General features: G+C 35.4%; 12 non-coding genes across 12 annotated transcripts; all 12 read left to right on the top strand.

Moving 5' to 3' along the window:
- The first annotated feature begins 991 nt into the window (after positions 1-991).
- LOC129957820 (small nucleolar RNA U3) lies at positions 992-1,202 on the top strand. Its single transcript, XR_008782922.1, has one exon. It is a non-coding gene; the product is annotated as a small nucleolar RNA U3 (small nucleolar RNA).
- Positions 1,203-1,863: 661 nt separating this feature from the next.
- LOC129957912 (U5 spliceosomal RNA) lies at positions 1,864-1,979 on the top strand. Its single transcript, XR_008783013.1, has one exon. It is a non-coding gene; the product is annotated as a U5 spliceosomal RNA (small nuclear RNA).
- Positions 1,980-4,481: 2,502 nt separating this feature from the next.
- On the top strand, positions 4,482-4,692 carry LOC129957819 (small nucleolar RNA U3). The gene has a single exon (XR_008782921.1). It is a non-coding gene; the product is annotated as a small nucleolar RNA U3 (small nucleolar RNA).
- A 661-nt stretch (positions 4,693-5,353) lies between these two features.
- On the top strand, positions 5,354-5,469 carry LOC129957878 (U5 spliceosomal RNA). Its single transcript, XR_008782978.1, has one exon. It is a non-coding gene; the product is annotated as a U5 spliceosomal RNA (small nuclear RNA).
- A 2,505-nt stretch (positions 5,470-7,974) lies between these two features.
- LOC129957810 (small nucleolar RNA U3) lies at positions 7,975-8,185 on the top strand. The gene has a single exon (XR_008782913.1). It is a non-coding gene; the product is annotated as a small nucleolar RNA U3 (small nucleolar RNA).
- Positions 8,186-8,846: 661 nt separating this feature from the next.
- On the top strand, positions 8,847-8,962 carry LOC129957876 (U5 spliceosomal RNA). Its single transcript, XR_008782976.1, has one exon. It is a non-coding gene; the product is annotated as a U5 spliceosomal RNA (small nuclear RNA).
- Positions 8,963-11,470: 2,508 nt separating this feature from the next.
- LOC129957817 (small nucleolar RNA U3) lies at positions 11,471-11,681 on the top strand. Its single transcript, XR_008782919.1, has one exon. It is a non-coding gene; the product is annotated as a small nucleolar RNA U3 (small nucleolar RNA).
- Positions 11,682-12,342: 661 nt separating this feature from the next.
- Positions 12,343-12,458, top strand: LOC129957875 (U5 spliceosomal RNA). The gene has a single exon (XR_008782975.1). It is a non-coding gene; the product is annotated as a U5 spliceosomal RNA (small nuclear RNA).
- Positions 12,459-14,960: 2,502 nt separating this feature from the next.
- LOC129957815 (small nucleolar RNA U3) lies at positions 14,961-15,171 on the top strand. Its single transcript, XR_008782918.1, has one exon. It is a non-coding gene; the product is annotated as a small nucleolar RNA U3 (small nucleolar RNA).
- Positions 15,172-15,832: 661 nt separating this feature from the next.
- On the top strand, positions 15,833-15,948 carry LOC129957873 (U5 spliceosomal RNA). The gene has a single exon (XR_008782974.1). It is a non-coding gene; the product is annotated as a U5 spliceosomal RNA (small nuclear RNA).
- A 2,503-nt stretch (positions 15,949-18,451) lies between these two features.
- LOC129957809 (small nucleolar RNA U3) lies at positions 18,452-18,662 on the top strand. Its single transcript, XR_008782912.1, has one exon. It is a non-coding gene; the product is annotated as a small nucleolar RNA U3 (small nucleolar RNA).
- A 662-nt stretch (positions 18,663-19,324) lies between these two features.
- LOC129957872 (U5 spliceosomal RNA) lies at positions 19,325-19,440 on the top strand. Its single transcript, XR_008782973.1, has one exon. It is a non-coding gene; the product is annotated as a U5 spliceosomal RNA (small nuclear RNA).
- The last annotated feature ends 808 nt before the right edge of the window (positions 19,441-20,248 follow it).

The raw sequence follows: 20,248 nt of genomic DNA, 5'->3' as shown, positions 1-20,248 counted from the left end.
GATATTAAAAAGCCTTCACGCCAGCCTCCCAAAGACCGCCGAAATTGGGAGTCCTAGGGGGCAAAAATTTCCATCTGATACCTTCGGAGGAAAGCATATTCGAAACGTCTTCGCTACCTATCATTAATTTGTATATGCATTCAATCTCTGCAGAAGCACCTACAAAGTTAGTAGCATTATCGCTAAAAATTGTGGAGCTTTTGCCACGCCGCGAAAAAATTCTTAATAGCGTTGCGATTAGAGCTTCATAGTTAAATCCGGGACAAACTCTATGTGTCCAGCTTTGGTTGCGATACATACAAATAAAGCAACATATATTTTCTGAAGAGTACCTTTTCTTTGCTCCTTAAATTTAATTTCGAACGGCTCGCATAAATCTATCCTTACATTTAAAAATGCTGAACTAGGTGTAACTCTATCTGCTGGAAGGTCTCCCATAATTTGATTCGCGATAACGAGCTTGTTTCGGAAGCATTTAACACATTCGTGAACGACTTTGCGCGCAGCATTTCTGCCACCAATTGGCCAATATTTTAAACGAACAGTATTTAGAAGGGTTTGAGGGCCTACATGACAGTTTCGTTTTCGATAATACTGAAAAATAAGTGTAACTAATTTATTTCCCCCTGGCAGAACAATTGGATGTTACTGATTAAAATTTAAATTAGAATGCGCAAGTCTGCCATCTACTCTAATGAGTCATCGGATGGCTCTATGAAGGGATTAAGAAATCTTGGCTTCACTCCATATGATAGAAATATGTTAAAGCATAAATATTTATATAGCACATTCTCTTTTCCTATTGAAAAAAAAAAAAAAAAAAACTTTTGATTTAGTTTTTAAAAAACCGTTTCTTTGATTTGCAACACTTTGTAAAGCAAAAAGAAAAAGAAATAATAATACCATTGTAAATCCATTTACACCAAATTAGCTACCACTTTAAAAATAGGAGATGGTTGCTATAAGAATTTTTTCTCTTCTGATTGTAACTAAGATCATACTTCATAGGATCATTTCTATAGTATGATTAGAGGTTCACTCACCGAACCTCGCAGAAAACCCAACCACGATGATGTGAGATGGGGTTTCTTCCTGAGCGTGAAAGTGGCTCTTTGGTGCTCTTCGGAGTGTCGAGCAGCCGTTGATGATCGCACTCTCTGGCCATTGCGGCTGGGAGATGGAAGGAACTCGATCTGAGTGGTTCCCAATATTAACAACAAGATCAGAAGCTTTCAATACGTATTTCATATCGTCGGATTTCAATTTTTTTCTATTAGCTACTTACGAAAATTCTTTTCGTTTATGCAAATCGCACTAATACTTGATGGATACAGTTTATAGATTCCGACAAGAAATCAAATGCCTTATTTATGTGACTGTAGCTCGCTTTTATTGCACTAGAATCTCTTGGTAATCGATTTGAGGTGAAGTAAGACTTCACTTTGTAAATATTCAGACATTTGATGCTCTTAATTTTAAGACATTTATTTGTTTATTAATAAATGTCCAGAAGTTTGGCCATTAGATATCTAGCTTTCCAACAAGGAAAGAGGCAAAGCCATAACAGATTTAGTGTTAACCAGGGTGCAAGCCTGCTACATTGCACCCCACTTTAAGACATAATTTTAATGAGAAGCTTTAAAAACAATTCACTGATCTGTTAGTGCATTGATTATGAACCCTCTACTCCGCAAAAAGATAAATATCCACAGGACTTTACAAAATTTTATTTTTAACACAAAGAGATTCTCTAGACCAAAATATTTTAAGGATGAAACTAAACCTCCATTCCATGTGCAGAAAAAGTACCACTATTAAAATTATTTACAAGTGTATATAGAATTTGGAAAACTCTCTGTTTGTATGCTCTGGTTTCTCTTCAATATCGTGCTAATCTTTCGCCTTTTACTAAAGATTACCGTGGAGAGGAACAATTTAATGTGCCTCATCCAATTTTTGGAATCCCGCTTCGGTGGGATTATATTACAAAAAGCAGAAACATACGGATATCGCCATTGCGACTGTTTCAAGCGATCGCAGCGACCCCTAGTGGCAGCTTAAGCGATCATCTTCCAACTCCCCTTGCAGGGAAAAGGCTTATTTCTTCTGCTGCTTTCGTTGCGCTTTTTAATTTTCTTTTATAATTTCACTGCAAAACATATCCTTGTTCTACTTTAAGAAGAAAAAGTAGGCGCAATTTTTGAAAAGAAGTGTTGCGGTTTAAATGAGACTCTTAAAACATTGTTATTCAACACTCCTCGAAATAAAATAAAAAAATTGCGATTAAAAGCCTTTCCAAGACTGATGTTTTAAATCCATGCAAGAATTTGTATTTTCTTAATTGTTTGAGATCCCTTCCGAATTCTCGTAATTTAACTTGCAGAACGGTAAACGTAGCGAAACGGTGCTGAAATATGAACTTATTTGAAATTGTGGTTATCAGCATGCTAAGCTTACTGTAAGACTTCTATTAGAAAAATTATTGATTACAAACCTTTGTGCTGATTTGAATGCATGCAAAATTTTACATTTTCTTAATTGTTCAATTTCTATTGCTTACGATTTCTCTTAGTTTATAATGAAAGGGCGCAAAAAAATAAATAAAGCATTTTATACTTTGGCTATTAGCATATTGTACGAAATTGCGTTGGTGAATGAAAAGCATAAGCGGACTGTAAAAATGCGTTTAATTTTATGCGTGCGTAACGAGACAATTTTAGAACTGTTCTGAGGTATTACATGGTTGCCAGGTTGGCGTAGTTACAAAGTGCGCTAAAGGCGTGATTTTACAAGTACGGAACAACCCGCCTGGCGTTGAAATATGCATATGTTTCAATATAAAAAAAAATTGTATATAAAGTTACATCACTAATTTTGACACATAAGAGTAAAAAACAAACAAATAACATAATAATAATTTGCATAATAAATACAATTAGCGTAATTAAACAAATACAAATGAACGTTTCAATTCAAATGAAAATTATCTACAATAGGTAAAATGCAAATTTTAGAAGTAGGTCTTCTAAAATTTCCTTTTGCAGTGCGTATATCTGCTACTCTGACATCACCATCTGAGCCTGAAATTACTTTAATGATTCGACCTAAAGGCCATTGGTAAGTTGGAAGTTGAATGTCCTTTATTAGAACGTAGCATGCCAGGAGTTAAATTTTGTTTTTTAAGCAGCCACTTTGAGCGCTGTTGTAAATGGCTCATATAACTGTTTTGCCAATGTCTCCAAACAGTTTGCACTAACTTTTGAATTCGTTGCCATCGATTGAGAAGACTGTCTTTTTTGTCGATGAAGTTAGGTTCTGTGACAGAATTGATATGTTTTCCTGCGAGGAAATAGCCTGGAGCTAATACTTGCATTTTGTCAGAATCAGTTGATAGAGGAGAGAGGGGTCGCAAATTGAGGATGCCCTCAATCTGAGTAATTACTGTTAAAAACTCTTCGAGCGTTAGTCTTGCAGGACCTACCATTCTCCTAAAATGATATTAAAAAGCCTTCACGCCAGCCTCCCAAAGACCGCCGAAATTGGGAGTCCTAGGGGGCAAAAATTTCCATCTGATACCTTCGGAGGAAAGCATATTCGAAACGTCTTCGCTACCTATCATTAATTTGTATATGCATTCAATCTCTGCAGAAGCACCTACAAAGTTAGTAGCATTATCGCTAAAAATTGTGGAGCTTTTGCCACGCCGCGAAAAAATTCTTAATAGCGTTGCGATTAGAGCTTCATAGTTAAATCCGGGACAAACTCTATGTGTCCAGCTTTGGTTGCGATACATACAAATAAAGCAACATATATTTTCTGAAGAGTACCTTTTCTTTGCTCCTTAAATTTAATTTCGAACGGCTCGCATAAATCTATCCTTACATTTAAAAATGCTGAACTAGGTGTAACTCTATCTGCTGGAAGGTCTCCCATAATTTGATTCGCGATAACGAGCTTGTTTCGGAAGCATTTAACACATTCGTGAACGACTTTGCGCGCAGCATTTCTGCCACCAATTGGCCAATATTTTAAACGAACAGTATTTAGAAGGGTTTGAGGGCCTACATGACAGTTTCGTTTTCGATAATACTGAAAAATAAGTGTAACTAATTTATTTCCCCCTGGCAGAACAATTGGATGTTACTGATTAAAATTTAAATTAGAATGCGCAAGTCTGCCATCTACTCTAATGAGTCATCGGATGGCTCTATGAAGGGATTAAGAAATCTTGGCTTCACTCCATATGATAGAAATATGTTAAAGCATAAATATTTATATAGCACATTCTCTTTTCCTATTGAAAAAAAAAAAAAACTTTTGATTTAGTTTTTAAAAAACCGTTTCTTTGATTTGCAACACTTTGTAAAGCAAAAAGAAAAAGAAATAATAATACCATTGTAAATCCATTTACACCAAATTAGCTACCACTTTAAAAATAGGAGATGGTTGCTATAAGAATTTTTTCTCTTCTGATTGTAACTAAGATCATACTTCATAGGATCATTTCTATAGTATGATTAGAGGTTCACTCACCGAACCTCGCAGAAAACCCAACCACGATGATGTGAGATGGGGTTTCTTCCTGAGCGTGAAAGTGGCTCTTTGGTGCTCTTCGGAGTGTCGAGCAGCCGTTGATGATCGCACTCTCTGGCCATTGCGGCTGGGAGATGGAAGGAACTCGATCTGAGTGGTTCCCAATATTAACAACAAGATCAGAAGCTTTCAATACGTATTTCATATCGTCGGATTTCAATTTTTTTCTATTAGCTACTTACGAAAATTCTTTTCGTTTATGCAAATCGCACTAATACTTGATGGATACAGTTTATAGATTCCGACAAGAAATCAAATGCCTTATTTATGTGACTGTAGCTCGCTTTTATTGCACTAGAATCTCTTGGTAATCGATTTGAGGTGAAGTAAGACTTCACTTTGTAAATATTCAGACATTTGATGCTCTTAATTTTAAGACATTTATTTGTTTATTAATAAATGTCCAGAAGTTTGGCCATTAGATATCTAGCTTTCCAACAAGGAAAGAGGCAAAGCCATAACAGATTTAGTGTTAACCAGGGTGCAAGCCTGCTACATTGCACCCCACTTTAAGACATAATTTTAATGAGAAGCTTTAAAAACAATTCACTGATCTGTTAGTGCATTGATTATGAACCCTCTACTCCGCAAAAAGATAAATATCCACAGGACTTTACAAAATTTTATTTTTAACACAAAGAGATTCTCTAGACCAAAATATTTTAAGGATGAAACTAAACCTCCATTCCATGTGCAGAAAAAGTACCACTATTAAAATTATTTACAAGTGTATATAGAATTTGGAAAACTCTCTGTTTGTATGCTCTGGTTTCTCTTCAATATCGTGCTAATCTTTCGCCTTTTACTAAAGATTACCGTGGAGAGGAACAATTTAATGAGCCTCATCCAATTTTTGGAATCCCGCTTCGGTGGGATTATATTACAAAAAGCAGAAACATACGGATATCGCCATTGCGACTGTTTCAAGCGATCGCAGCGACCCCTAGTGGCAGCTTAAGCGATCATCTTCCAACTCCCCTTGCAGGGAAAAGGCTTATTTCTTCTGCTGCTTTCGTTGCGCTTTTTAATTTTCTTTTATAATTTCACTGCAAAACATATCCTTGTTCTACTTTAAGAAGAAAAAGTAGGCGCAATTTTTGAAAAGAAGTGTTGCGGTTTAAATGAGACTCTTAAAACATTGTTATTCAACACTCCTCGAAATAAAATAAAAAAATTGCGATTAAAAGCCTTTCCAAGACTGATGTTTTAAATCCATGCAAGAATTTGTATTTTCTTAATTGTTTGAGATCCCTTCCGAATTCTCGTAATTTAACTTGCAGAACGGTAAACGTAGCGAAACGGTGCTGAAATATGAACTTATTTGAAATTGTGGTTATCAGCATGCTAAGCTTACTGTAAGACTTCTATTAGAAAAATTATTGATTACAAACCTTTGTGCTGATTTGAATGCATGCAAAATTTTACATTTTCTTAATTGTTCAATTTCTATTGCTTACGATTTCTCTTAGTTTATAATGAAAGGGCGCAAAAAAATAAATAAAGCATTTTATACTTTGGCTATTAGCATATTGTACGAAATTGCGTTGGTGAATGAAAAGCATAAGCGGACTGTAAAAATGCGTTTAATTTTATGCGTGCGTAACGAGACAATTTTAGAACTGTTCTGAGGTATTACATGGTTGCCAGGTTGGCGTAGTTACAAAGTGCGCTAAAGGCGTGATTTTACAAGTACGGAACAACCCGCCTGGCGTTGAAATATGCATATGTTTCAATATAAAAAAAAATTGTATGTAAAGTTACATCACTAATTTTGACACATAAGAGTAAAAAACAAACAAATAACATAATAATAATTTGCATAATAAATACAATTAGCGTAATTAAACAAATACAAATGAACGTTTCAATTCAAATGAAAATTATCTACAATAGGTAAAATGCAAATTTTAGAAGTAGGTCTTCTAAAATTTCCTTTTGCAGTGCGTATATCTGCTACTCTGACATCACCATCTGAGCCTGAAATTACTTTAATGATTCGACCTAAAGGCCATTGGTAAGTTGGAAGTTGAATGTCCTTTATTAGAACGTAGCATGCCAGGAGTTAAATTTTGTTTTTTAAGCAGCCACTTTGAGCGCTGTTGTAAATGGCTCATATAACTGTTTTGCCAATGTCTCCAAACAGTTTGCACTAACTTTTGAATTCGTTGCCATCGATTGAGAAGACTGTCTTTTTTGTCGATGAAGTTAGGTTCTGTGACAGAATTGATATGTTTTCCTGCGAGGAAATAGCCTGGAGCTAATACTTGCATTTTGTCAGAATCAGTTGATAGAGGAGAGAGGGGTCGCAAATTGAGGATGCCCTCAATCTGAGTAATTACTGTTAAAAACTCTTCGAGCGTTAGTCTTGCAGGACCTACCATTCTCCTAAAATGATATTAAAAAGCCTTCACGCCAGCCTCCCAAAGACCGCCGAAATTGGGAGTCCTAGGGGGCAAAAATTTCCATCTGATACCTTCGGAGGAAAGCATATTCGAAACGTCTTCGCTACCTATCATTAATTTGTATATGCATTCAATCTCTGCAGAAGCACCTACAAAGTTAGTAGCATTATCGCTAAAAATTGTGGAGCTTTTGCCACGCCGCGAAAAAATTCTTAATAGCGTTGCGATTAGAGCTTCATAGTTAAATCCGGGACAAACTCTATGTGTCCAGCTTTGGTTGCGATACATACAAATAAAGCAACATATATTTTCTGAAGAGTACCTTTTCTTTGCTCCTTAAATTTAATTTCGAACGGCTCGCATAAATCTATCCTTACATTTAAAAATGCTGAACTAGGTGTAACTCTATCTGCTGGAAGGTCTCCCATAATTTGATTCGCGATAACGAGCTTGTTTCGGAAGCATTTAACACATTCGTGAACGACTTTGCGCGCAGCATTTCTGCCACCAATTGGCCAATATTTTAAACGAACAGTATTTAGAAGGGTTTGAGGGCCTACATGACAGTTTCGTTTTCGATAATACTGAAAAATAAGTGTAACTAATTTATTTCCCCCTGGCAGAACAATTGGATGTTACTGATTAAAATTTAAATTAGAATGCGCAAGTCTGCCATCTACTCTAATGAGTCATCGGATGGCTCTATGAAGGGATTAAGCAATCTTGGCTTCACTCCATATGATAGAAATATGTTAAAGCATAAATATTTATATAGCACATTCTCTTTTCCTATTGAAAAAAAAAAAAAAAAACTTTTGATTTAGTTTTTAAAAAACCGTTTCTTTGATTTGCAACACTTTGTAAAGCAAAAAGAAAAAGAAATAATAATACCATTGTAAATCCATTTACACCAAATTAGCTACCACTTTAAAAATAGGAGATGGTTGCTATAAGAATTTTTTCTCTTCTGATTGTAACTAAGATCATACTTCATAGGATCATTTCTATAGTATGATTAGAGGTTCACTCACCGAACCTCGCAGAAAACCCAACCACGATGATGTGAGATGGGGTTTCTTCCTGAGCGTGAAAGTGGCTCTTTGGTGCTCTTCTGAGTGTCGAGCAGCCGTTGATGATCGCACTCTCTGGCCATTGCGGCTGGGAGATGGAAGGAACTCGATCTGAGTGGTTCCCAATATTAACAACAAGATCAGAAGCTTTCAATACGTATTTCATATCGTCGGATTTCAATTTTTTTCTATTAGCTACTTACGAAAATTCTTTTCGTTTATGCAAATCGCACTAATACTTGATGGATACAGTTTATAGATTCCGACAAGAAATCAAATGCCTTATTTATGTGACTGTAGCTCGCTTTTATTGCACTAGAATCTCTTGGTAATCGATTTGAGGTGAAGTAAGACTTCACTTTGTAAATATTCAGACATTTGATGCTCTTAATTTTAAGACATTTATTTGTTTATTAATAAATGTCCAGAAGTTTGGCCATTAGATATCTAGCTTTCCAACAAGGAAAGAGGCAAAGCCATAACAGATTTAGTGTTAACCAGGGTGCAAGCCTGCTACATTGCACCCCACTTTAAGACATAATTTTAATGAGAAGCTTTAAAAACAATTCACTGATCTGTTAGTGCATTGATTATGAACCCTCTACTCCGCAAAAAGATAAATATCCACAGGACTTTACAAAATTTTATTTTTAACACAAAGAGATTCTCTAGACCAAAATATTTTAAGGATGAAACTAAACCTCCATTCCATGTGCAGAAAAAGTACCACTATTAAAATTATTTACAAGTGTATATAGAATTTGGAAAACTCTCTGTTTGTATGCTCTGGTTTCTCTTCAATATCGTGCTAATCTTTCGCCTTTTACTAAAGATTACCGTGGAGAGGAACAATTTAATGAGCCTCATCCAATTTTTGGAATCCCGCTTCGGTGGGATTATATTACAAAAAGCAGAAACATACGGATATCGCCATTGCGACTGTTTCAAGCGATCGCAGCGACCCCTAGTGGCAGCTTAAGCGATCATCTTCCAACTCCCCTTGCAGGGAAAAGGCTTATTTCTTCTGCTGCTTTCGTTGCGCTTTTTAATTTTCTTTTATAATTTCACTGCAAAACATATCCTTGTTCTACTTTAAGAAGAAAAAGTAGGCGCAATTTTTGAAAAGAAGTGTTGCGGTTTAAATGAGACTCTTAAAACATTGTTATTCAACACTCCTCGAAATAAAATAAAAAAATTGCGATTAAAAGCCTTTCCAAGACTGATGTTTTAAATCCATGCAAGAATTTGTATTTTCTTAATTGTTTGAGATCCCTTCCGAATTCTCGTAATTTAACTTGCAGAACGGTAAACGTAGCGAAACGGTGCTGAAATATGAACTTATTTGAAATTGTGGTTATCAGCATGCTAAGCTTACTGTAAGACTTCTATTAGAAAAATTATTGATTACAAACCTTTGTGCTGATTTGAATGCATGCAAAATTTTACATTTTCTTAATTGTTCAATTTCTATTGCTTACGATTTCTCTTAGTTTATAATGAAAGGGTGCAAAAAAATAAATAAAGCATTTTATACTTTGGCTATTAGCATATTGTACGAAATTGCGTTGGTGAATGAAAAGCATAAGCGGACTGTAAAAATGCGTTTAATTTTATGCGTGCTTAACGAGACAATTTTAGAACTGTTCTGAGATATTACATGGTTGCCAGGTTGGCGTAGTTACAAAGTGCGCTAAAGGCGTGATTTTACAAGTACGGAACAACCCGCCTGGCGTTGAAATATGCATATGTTTCAATATAAAAAAAAATTGTATATAAAGTTACATCACTAATTTTGACACATAAGAGTAAAAAACAAACAAATAACATAATAATAATTTGCATAATAAATATAATTAGCGTAATTAAACAAATACAAATGAACGTTTCAATTCAAATGAAAATTATCTACAATAGGTAAAATGCAAATTTTAGAAGTAGGTCTTCTAAAATTTCCTTTTGCAGTGCGTATATCTGCTACTCTGACATCACCATCTGAGCCTGAAATTACTTTAATGATTCGACCTAAAGGCCATTGGTAAGTTGGAAGTTGAATGTCCTTTATTAGAACGTAGCATGCCAGGAGTTAAATTTTGTTTTTTAAGCAGCCACTTTGAGCGCTGTTGTAAATGGCTCATATAACTGTTTTGCCAATGTCTCCAAACAGTTTGCACTAACTTTTGAATTCGTTGCCATCGATTGAGAAGACTGTCTTTTTTGTCGATGAAGTTAGGTTCTGGGATAGAATTGATATGTTTTCCTGCGAGGAAATAGCCTGGAGCTAATACTTGCATTTTGTCAGAATCAGTTGATAGAGGAGAGAGGGGTCGCAAATTGAGGATGCCCTCAATCTGAGTAATTACTGTTAAAAACTCTTCGAGCGTTAGTCTTGCAGGACCTACCATTCTCCTAAAATGATATTAAAAAGCCTTCACGCCAGCCTCCCAAAGACCGCCGAAATTGGGAGTCCTAGGGGGCAAAAATTTCCATCTGATACCTTCGGAGGAAAGCATATTCGAAACGTCTTCGCTACCTATCATTAATTTGTATATGCATTCAATCTCTGCAGAAGCACCTACAAAGTTAGTAGCATTATCGCTAAAAATTGTGGAGCTTTTGCCACGCCGCGAAAAAATTCTTAATAGCGTTGCGATTAGAGCTTCATAGTTAAATCCGGGACAAACTCTATGTGTCCAGCTTTGGTTGCGATACATACAAATAAAGCAACATATATTTTCTGAAGAGTACCTTTTCTTTGCTCCTTAAATTTAATTTCGAACGGCTCGCATAAATCTATCCTTACATTTAAAAATGCTGAACTAGGTGTAACTCTATCTGCTGGAAGGTCTCCCATAATTTGATTCGCGATAACGAGCTTGTTTCGGAAGCATTTAACACATTCGTGAACGACTTTGCGCGCAGCATTTCTGCCACCAATTGGCCAATATTTTAAACGAACAGTATTTAGAAGGGTTTGAGGGCCTACATGACAGTTTCGTTTTCGATAATACTGAAAAATAAGTGTAACTAATTTATTTCCCCCTGGCAGAACAATTGGATGTTACTGATTAAAATTTAAATTAGAATGCGCAAGTCTGCCATCTACTCTAATGAGTCATCGGATGGCTCTATGAAGGGATTAAGAAATCTTGGCTTCACTCCATATGATAGAAATATGTTAAAGCATAAATATTTATATAGCACATTCTCTTTTCCTATTGAAAAAAAAAAAAAAAAAAAACTTTTGATTTAGTTTTTAAAAAACCGTTTCTTTGATTTGCAACACTTTGTAAAGCAAAAAGAAAAAGAAATAATAATACCATTGTAAATCCATTTACACCAAATTAGCTACCACTTTAAAAATAGGAGATGGTTGCTATAAGAATTTTTTCTCTTCTGATTGTAACTAAGATCATACTTCATAGGATCATTTCTATAGTATGATTAGAGGTTCACTCACCGAACCTCGCAGAAAACCCAACCACGATGATGTGAGATGGGGTTTCTTCCTGAGCGTGAAAGTGGCTCTTTGGTGCTCTTCGGAGTGTCGAGCAGCCGTTGATGATCGCACTCTCTGGCCATTGCGGCTGGGAGATGGAAGGAACTCGATCTGAGTGGTTCCCAATATTAACAACAAGATCAGAAGCTTTCAATACGTATTTCATATCGTCGGATTTCAATTTTTTTCTATTAGCTACTTACGAAAATTCTTTTCGTTTATGCAAATCGCACTAATACTTGATGGATACAGTTTATAGATTCCGACAAGAAATCAAATGCCTTATTTATGTGACTGTAGCTCGCTTTTATTGCACTAGAATCTCTTGGTAATCGATTTGAGGTGAAGTAAGACTTCACTTTGTAAATATTCAGACATTTGATGCTCTTAATTTTAAGACATTTATTTGTTTATTAATAAATGTCCAGAAGTTTGGCCATTAGATATCTAGCTTTCCAACAAGGAAAGAGGCAAAGCCATAACAGATTTAGTGTTAACCAGGGTGCAAGCCTGCTACATTGCACCCCACTTTAAGACATAATTTTAATGAGAAGCTTTAAAAACAATTCACTGATCTGTTAGTGCATTGATTATGAACCCTCTACTCCGCAAAAAGATAAATATCCACAGGACTTTACAAAATTTTATTTTTAACACAAAGAGATTCTCTAGACCAAAATATTTTAAGGATGAAACTAAACCTCCATTCCATGTGCAGAAAAAGTACCACTATTAAAATTATTTACAAGTGTATATAGAATTCGGAAAACTCTCTGTTTGTATGCTCTGGTTTCTCTTCAATATCGTGCTAATCTTTCGCCTTTTACTAAAGATTACCGTGGAGAGGAACAATTTAATGAGCCTCATCCAATTTTTGGAATCCCGCTTCGGTGGGATTATATTACAAAAAGCAGAAACATACGGATATCGCCATTGCGACTGTTTCAAGCGATCGCAGCGACCCCTAGTGGCAGCTTAAGCGATCATCTTCCAACTCCCCTTGCAGGGAAAAGGCTTATTTCTTCTGCTGCTTTCGTTGCGCTTTTTAATTTTCTTTTATAATTTCACTGCAAAACATATCCTTGTTCTACTTTAAGAAGAAAAAGTAGGCGCAATTTTTGAAAAGAAGTGTTGCGGTTTAAATGAGACTCTTAAAACATTGTTATTCAACACTCCTCGAAATAAAATAAAAAAATTGCGATTAAAAGCCTTTCCAAGACTGATGTTTTAAATCCATGCAAGAATTTGTATTTTCTTAATTGTTTGAGATCCCTTCCGAATTCTCGTAATTTAACTTGCAGAACGGTAAACGTAGCGAAACGGTGCTGAAATATGAACTTATTTGAAATTGTGGTTATCAGCATGCTAAGCTTACTGTAAGACTTCTATTAGAAAAATTATTGATTACAAACCTTTGTGCTGATTTGAATGCATGCAAAATTTTACATTTTCTTAATTGTTCAATTTCTATTGCTTACGATTTCTCTTAGTTTATAATGAAAGGGCGCAAAAAAATAAATAAAGCATTTTATACTTTGGCTATTAGCATATTGTACGAAATTGCGTTGGTGAATGAAAAGCATAAGCGGACTGTAAAAATGCGTTTAATTTTATGCGTGCGTAACGAGACAATTTTAGAACTGTTCTGAGGTATTACATGGTTGCCAGGTTGGCGTAGTTACAAAGTGCGCTAAAGGCGTGATTTTACAAGTACGGAACAACCCGCCTGGCGTTGAAATATGCATATGTTTCAATATAAAAAAAAATTGTATATAAAGTTACATCACTAATTTTGACACATAAGAGTAAAAAACAAACAAATAACATAATAATAATTTGCATAATAAATACAATTAGCGTAATTAAACAAATACAAATGAACGTTTCAATTCAAATGAAAATTATCTACAATAGGTAAAATGCAAATTTTAGAAGTAGGTCTTCTAAAATTTCCTTTTGCAGTGCGTATATCTGCTACTCTGACATCACCATCTGAGCCTGAAATTACTTTAATGATTCGACCTAAAGGCCATTGGTAAGTTGGAAGTTGAATGTCCTTTATTAGAACGTAGCATGCCAGGAGTTAAATTTTGTTTTTTAAGCAGCCACTTTGAGCGCTGTTGTAAATGGCTCATATAACTGTTTTGCCAATGTCTCCAAACAGTTTGCACTAACTTTTGAATTCGTTGCCATCGATTGAGAAGACTGTCTTTTTTGTCGATGAAGTTAGGTTCTGTGACAGAATTGATATGTTTTCCTGCGAGGAAATAGCCTGGAGCTAATACTTGCATTTTGTCAGAATCAGTTGATAGAGGAGAGAGGGGTCGCAAATTGAGGATGCCCTCAATCTGAGTAATTACTGTTAAAAACTCTTCGAGCGTTAGTCTTGCAGGACCTACCATTCTCCTAAAATGATATTAAAAAGCCTTCACGCCAGCCTCCCAAAGACCGCCGAAATTGGGAGTCCTAGGGGGCAAAAATTTCCATCTGATACCTTCGGAGGAAAGCATATTCGAAACGTCTTCGCTACCTATCATTAATTTGTATATGCATTCAATCTCTGCAGAAGCACCTACAAAGTTAGTAGCATTATCGCTAAAAATTGTGGAGCTTTTGCCACGCCGCGAAAAAATTCTTAATAGCGTTGCGATTAGAGCTTCATAGTTAAATCCGGGACAAACTCTATGTGTCCAGCTTTGGTTGCGATACATACAAATAAAGCAACATATATTTTCTGAAGAGTACCTTTTCTTTGCTCCTTAAATTTAATTTCGAACGGCTCGCATAAATCTATCCTTACATTTAAAAATGCTGAACTAGGTGTAACTCTATCTGCTGGAAGGTCTCCCATAATTTGATTCGCGATAACGAGCTTGTTTCGGAAGCATTTAACACATTCGTGAACGACTTTGCGCGCAGCATTTCTGCCACCAATTGGCCAATATTTTAAACGAACAGTATTTAGAAGGGTTTGAGGGCCTACATGACAGTTTCGTTTTCGATAATACTGAAAAATAAGTGTAACTAATTTATTTCCCCCTGGCAGAACAATTGGATGTTACTGATTAAAATTTAAATTAGAATGCGCAAGTCTGCCATCTACTCTAATGAGTCATCGGATGGCTCTATGAAGGGATTAAGAAATCTTGGCTTCACTCCATATGATAGAAATATGTTAAAGCATAAATATTTATATAGCACATTCTCTTTTCCTGTTGAAAAAAAAAAAAAACTTTTGATTTAGTTTTTAAAAAACCATTTCTTTGATTTGCAACATTTTGTAAAGCAAAAAGAAAAAGAAATAATAATACCATTGTAAATCCATTTACACCAAATTAGCTACCACTTTAAAAATAGGAGATGGTTGCTATAAGAATTTTTTCTCTTCTGATTGTAACTAAGATCATACTTCATAGGATCATTTCTATAGTATGATTAGAGGTTCACTCACCGAACCTCGCAGAAAACCCAACCACGATGATGTGAGATGGGGTTTCTTCCTGAGCGTGAAAGTGGCTCTTTGGTGCTCTTCGGAGTGTCGAGCAGCCGTTGATGATCGCACTCTCTGGCCATTGCGGCTGGGAGATGGAAGGAACTCGATCTGAGTGGTTCCCAATATTAACAACAAGATCAGAAGCTTTCAATACGTATTTCATATCGTCGGATTTCAATTTTTTTCTATTAGCTACTTACGAAAATTCTTTTCGTTTATGCAAATCGCACTAATACTTGATGGATACAGTTTATAGATTCCGACAAGAAATCAAATGCCTTATTTATGTGACTGTAGCTCGCTTTTATTGCACTAGAATCTCTTGGTAATCGATTTGAGGTGAAGTAAGACTTCACTTTGTAAATATTCAGACATTTGATGCTCTTAATTTTAAGACATTTATTTGTTTATTAATAAATGTCCAGAAGTTTGGCCATTAGATATCTAGCTTTCCAACAAGGAAAGAGGCAAAGCCATAACAGATTTAGTGTTAACCAGGGTGCAAGCCTGCTACATTGCACCCCACTTTAAGACATAATTTTAATGAGAAGCTTTAAAAACAATTCACTGATCTGTTAGTGCATTGATTATGAACCCTCTACTCCGCAAAAAGATAAATATCCACAGGACTTTACAAAATTTTATTTTTAACACAAAGAGATTCTCTAGACCAAAATATTTTAAGGATGAAACTAAACCTCCATTCCATGTGCAGAAAAAGTACCACTATTAAAATTATTTACAAGTGTATATAGAATTCGGAAAACTCTCTGTTTGTATGCTCTGGTTTCTCTTCAATATCGTGCTAATCTTTCGCCTTTTACTAAAGATTACCGTGGAGAGGAACAATTTAATGAGCCTCATCCAATTTTTGGAATCCCGCTTCGGTGGGATTATATTACAAAAAGCAGAAACATACGGATATCGCCATTGCGACTGTTTCAAGCGATCGCAGCGACCCCTAGTGGCAGCTTAAGCGATCATCTTCCAACTCCCCTTGCAGGGAAAAGGCTTATTTCTTCTGCTGCTTTCGTTGCGCTTTTTAATTTTCTTTTATAATTTCACTGCAAAACATATCCTTGTTCTACTTTAAGAAGAAAAAGTAGGCGCAATTTTTGAAAAGAAGTGTTGCGGTTTAAATGAGACTCTTAAAACATTGTTATTCAACACTCCTCGAAATAAAATAAAAAAATTGCGATTAAAAGCCTTTCCAAGACTGATGTTTTAAATCCATGCAAGAATTTGTATTTTCTTAATTGTTTGAGATCCCTTCCGAATTCTCGTAATTTAACTTGCAGAACGGTAAACGTAGCGAAACGGTGCTGAAATATGAACTTATTTGAAATTGTGGTTATCAGCATGCTAAGCTTACTGTAAGACTTCTATTAGAAAAATTATTGATTACAAACCTTTGTGCTGATTTGAATGCATGCAAAATTTTACATTTTCTTAATTGTTCAATTTCTATTGCTTACGATTTCTCTTAGTTTATAATGAAAGGGCGCAAAAAAATAAATAAAGCATTTTATACTTTGGCTATTAGCATATTGTACGAAATTGCGTTGGTGAATGAAAAGCATAAGCGGACTGTAAAAATGCGTTTAATTTTATGCGTGCGTAACGAGACAATTTTAGAACTGTTCTGAGGTATTACATGGTTGCCAGGTTGGCGTAGTTACAAAGTGCGCTAAAGGCGTGATTTTACAAGTACGGAACAACCCGCCTGGCGTTGAAATATGCATATGTTTCAATATAAAAAAAAATTGTATATAAAGTTACATCACTAATTTTGACACATAAGAGTAAAAAACAAACAAATAACATAATAATAATTTGCATAATAAATACAATTAGCGTAATTAAACAAATACAAATGAACGTTTCAATTCAAATGAAAATTATCTACAATAGGTAAAATGCAAATTTTAGAAGTAGGTCTTCTAAAATTTCCTTTTGCAGTGCGTATATCTGCTACTCTGACATCACCATCTGAGCCTGAAATTACTTTAATGATTCGACCTAAAGGCCATTGGTAAGTTGGAAGTTGAATGTCCTTTATTAGAACGTAGCATGCCAGGAGTTAAATTTTGTTTTTTAAGCAGCCACTTTGAGCGCTGTTGTAAATGGCTCATATAACTGTTTTGCCAATGTCTCCAAACAGTTTGCACTAACTTTTGAATTCGTTGCCATCGATTGAGAAGACTGTCTTTTTTGTCGATGAAGTTAGGTTCTGTGACAGAATTGATATGTTTTCCTGCGAGGAAATAGCCTGGAGCTAATACTTGCATTTTGTCAGAATCAGTTGATAGAGGAGAGAGGGGTCGCAAATTGAGGATGCCCTCAATCTGAGTAATTACTGTTAAAAACTCTTCGAGCGTTAGTCTTGCAGGACCTACCATTCTCCTAAAATGATATTAAAAAGCCTTCACGCCAGCCTCCCAAAGACCGCCGAAATTGGGAGTCCTAGGGGGCAAAAATTTCCATCTGATACCTTCGGAGGAAAGCATATTCGAAACGTCTTCGCTACCTATCATTAATTTGTATATGCATTCAATCTCTGCAGAAGCACCTACAAAGTTAGTAGCATTATCGCTAAAAATTGTGGAGCTTTTGCCACGCCGCGAAAAAATTCTTAATAGCGTTGCGATTAGAGCTTCATAGTTAAATCCGGGACAAACTCTATGTGTCCAGCTTTGGTTGCGATACATACAAATAAAGCAACATATATTTTCTGAAGAGTACCTTTTCTTTGCTCCTTAAATTTAATTTCGAACGGCTCGCATAAATCTATCCTTACATTTAAAAATGCTGAACTAGGTGTAACTCTATCTGCTGGAAGGTCTCCCATAATTTGATTCGCGATAACGAGCTTGTTTCGGAAGCATTTAACACATTCGTGAACGACTTTGCGCGCAGCATTTCTGCCACCAATTGGCCAATATTTTAAACGAACAGTATTTAGAAGGGTTTGAGGGCCTACATGACAGTTTCGTTTTCGATAATACTGAAAAATAAGTGTAACTAATTTATTTCCCCCTGGCAGAACAATTGGATGTTACTGATTAAAATTTAAATTAGAATGCGCAAGTCTGCCATCTACTCTAATGAGTCATCGGATGGCTCTATGAAGGGATTAAGAAATCTTGGCTTCACTCCATATGATAGAAATATGTTAAAGCATAAATATTTATATAGCACATTCTCTTTTCCTATTGAAAAAAAAAAAAAAACTTTTGATTTAGTTTTTAAAAAACCGTTTCTTTGATTTGCAACACTTTGTAAAGCAAAAAGAAAAAGAAATAATAATACCATTGTAAATCCATTTACACCAAATTAGCTACCACTTTAAAAATAGGAGATGGTTGCTATAAGAATTTTTTCTCTTCTGATTGTAACTAAGATCATACTTCATAGGATCATTTCTATAGTATGATTAGAGGTTCACTCACCGAACCTCGCAGAAAACCCAACCACGATGATGTGAGATGGGGTTTCTTCCTGAGCGTGAAAGTGGCTCTTTGGTGCTCTTTGGAGTGTCGAGCAGCCGTTGATGATCGCACTCTCTGGCCATTGCGGCTGGGAGATGGAAGGAACTCGATCTGAGTGGTTCCCAATATTAACAACAAGATCAGAAGCTTTCAATACGTATTTCATATCGTCGGATTTCAATTTTTTTCTATTAGCTACTTACGAAAATTCTTTTCGTTTTATGCAAATCGCACTAATACTTGATGGATACAGTTTATAGATTCCGACAAGAAATTAAATGCCTTATTTATGTGACTGTAGCTCGCTTTTATTGCACTAGAATCTCTTGGTAATCGATTTGAGGTGAAGTAAGACTTCACTTTGTAAATATTCAGACATTTGATGCTCTTAATTTTAAGACATTTATTTGTTTATTAATAAATGTGCAGAAGTTTGGCCATTAGATATCTAGCTTTCCAACAAGGAAAGAGGCAAAGCCATAACAGATTTAGTGTTAACCAGGGTGCAAGCCTGCTACATTGCACCCCACTTTAAGACATAATTTTAATGAGAAGCTTTAAAAACAATTCACTGATCTGTTAGTGCATTGATTATGAACCCTCTACTCCGCAAAAAGATAAATATCCACAGGACTTTACAAAATTTTATTTTTAACACAAAGAGATTCTCTAGACCAAAATATTTTAAGGATGAAACTAAACCTCCATTCCATGTGCAGAAAAAGTACCACTATTAAAATTATTTACAAGTGTATATAGAATTCGGAAAACTCTCTGTTTGTATGCTCTGGTTTCTCTTCAATATCGTGCTAATCTTTCGCCTTTTACTAAAGATTACCGTGGAGAGGAACAATTTAATGAGCCTCATCCAATTTTTGGAATCCCGCTTCGGTGGGATTATATTACAAAAAGCAGAAACATACGGATATCGCCATTGCGACTGTTTCAAGCGATCGCAGCGACCCCTAGTGGCAGCTTAAGCGATCATCTTCCAACTCCCCTTGCAGGGAAAAGGCTTATTTCTTCTGCTGCTTTCGTTGCGCTTTTTAATTTTCTTTTATAATTTCACTGCAAAACATATCCTTGTTCTACTTTAAGAAGAAAAAGTAGGCGCAATTTTTGAAAAGAAGTGTTGCGGTTTAAATGAGACTCTTAAAACATTGTTATTCAACACTCCTCGAAATAAAATAAAAAAATTGCGATTAAAAGCCTTTCCAAGACTGATGTTTTAAATCCATGCAAGAATTTGTATTTTCTTAATTGTTTGAGATCCCTTCCGAATTCTCGTAATTTAACTTGCAGAACGGTAAACGTAGCGAAACGGTGCTGAAATATGAACTTATTTGAAATTGTGGTTATCAGCATGCTAAGCTTACTGTAAGACTTCTATTAGAAAAATTATTGATTACAAACCTTTGTGCTGATTTGAATGCATGCAAAATTTTACATTTTCTTAATTGTTCAATTTCTATTGCTTACGATTTCTCTTAGTTTATAATGAAAGGGCGCAAAAAAATAAATAAAGCATTTTATACTTTGGCTATTAGCATATTGTACGAAATTGCGTTGGTGAATGAAAAGCATAAGCGGACTGTAAAAATGCGTTTAATTTTATGCGTGCGTAACGAGACAATTTTAGAACTGTTCTGAGGTATTACATGGTTGCCAGGTTGGCGTAGTTACAAAGTGCGCTAAAGGCGTGATTT

This window comes from Argiope bruennichi, chromosome 11 (genome assembly GCF_947563725.1).
Source record: "Argiope bruennichi chromosome 11, qqArgBrue1.1, whole genome shotgun sequence".
NCBI classification, from domain to species: Eukaryota; Metazoa; Arthropoda; class Arachnida; order Araneae; family Araneidae; genus Argiope; species Argiope bruennichi.
Note: the sequence above shows the minus strand (reverse complement) of the source record. Positions and strands in the feature narration are given on the sequence as shown.